We start from the raw sequence: 1,471 nt of genomic DNA, 5'->3' as shown, positions 1-1,471 counted from the left end.
GTAATTTTTTTAAAAATTTGTTTTCATGTATCTAAAATTTGAAATTTATCAGCAAATATTTAAAAAATGTTATCTCTAAATTATTCGTAAATTTTCCAACATTTTTTTGTCTTTCAACTTTTTTTTTTCTCAACAACTTCGTATCTTTTTCATAATTGTAAAACTTGATTTTTTTTATTGAAACGAAATTAATCATCTTAATTTTTTTAACAAATTTACTCAAATAAAAATTAATTCTAATTACAATAGACTGTAACAAATAGTGAATTGAAATCATCCAAAATCGAGTCATGGCAAGATAATAAAAATCTGTGGGTATTGGTCGAATAATACAATGACAATAAATTTCATACATTAAAAAATTGCAATAAAACGATATGATCCATTAAAATTCAAACATTAGTATTATCCATATTATTTCTACATGTTCTTCTATGTCATAGAAGCTAATCTTACATGGACGACAGTCCTAGTCATAAGCAACCACTAAAATCCTAACATAATTGGGAAATTATACATGTAAGACTACTTAGTACCTATCCACCCACAATTATGCATCAAATTAAAGTAATAAGAATTAATTTCATAAACTTTTGCATCTCTTGTGAGTCCTATTAAACTCATGCATGGATTGGAAGAAGAGCTCTACCTCCTCTGACTTGATCTCTTCAAAGAAATTCAATTGACCATGATCATCAATTGCTGATAATTTTCTCGTATTTGGTGAAGTTGGCCTTTTCTTTCTTGGTGCAGGTGGGCACTCCAATATGGTTGGTATTTGGTTCCCTGATTGTGGGGTCTTGCATTCTTCTATCTCCTCCTCCTCCATCACTCTTTGTGGTTGAGTCATCAACTTTGGCTTCAAATAATCATTTTCTCCTTGTTTAGGACTAGTGACCATTCCTTCAGTTTGTGGACTACCTTGCCTCTCACTTGATCCAGTATTCATTGAGGAATCCACTATCAAAGCATAAAAATTAAACAAAATGTCTCTTATAAAAAATAATAATTTAAATCTTTCAAAAAGAGAATAGATAATTGGCTGTTTTTTTGCTATTAATGTGTACCTTTTTTGTTTGTAGGAAGACTTTCTGATACTCTCAAGTTTTTTGGTTTTCAAGCTTGAACCTTGAAGGAATGATAGTATTGTGTAGATATAGTTGTAAAGGGCAGACCCATGTGAAAACAAGTCTATATGCTAATAACAAAGCCACCACTCCTCCAAAGCTATTTGAGTAATTAGAGACTTTCAAATTGAAATCTTGTGGGAAACTTACCTTATATATGTCTGAATTTGTAGAAAGTTACTCTTGAACTTGAAACAATAAGTCTTATATTTAGTCAAAAGTGTTTTCATAATATGATTTCATCAATTCATATATAATCTCCAATTTAATAGTTTCCTAAAATATATATGCATTGTTTGAATTTTTTTTATGCCATGACTAATCCAATCAATAGCTGATTGGTC

The 1,471-nt window shown here is 29.6% G+C and overlaps 1 protein-coding gene across 1 annotated transcript in view; it reads left to right on the top strand.

Moving 5' to 3' along the window:
- Positions 1-1,379, top strand: part of LOC100803851 (uncharacterized) — an 11,595-nt gene extending 10,216 nt beyond the window's left edge. The window contains exon 9 of the mRNA XM_014766038.2: positions 1,083-1,379. The gene's annotated coding sequence lies outside the window, so the exon portion shown is untranslated. The remainder of the gene's footprint in view (positions 1-1,082) is intronic.
- The last annotated feature ends 92 nt before the right edge of the window (positions 1,380-1,471 follow it).

This window comes from Glycine max, chromosome 13 (assembly GCF_000004515.6).
Source record: "Glycine max cultivar Williams 82 chromosome 13, Glycine_max_v4.0, whole genome shotgun sequence".
Taxonomy (NCBI): Eukaryota; Viridiplantae; Streptophyta; class Magnoliopsida; order Fabales; family Fabaceae; genus Glycine; species Glycine max.
This window is presented reverse-complemented; position numbering and strand designations above follow the sequence as displayed.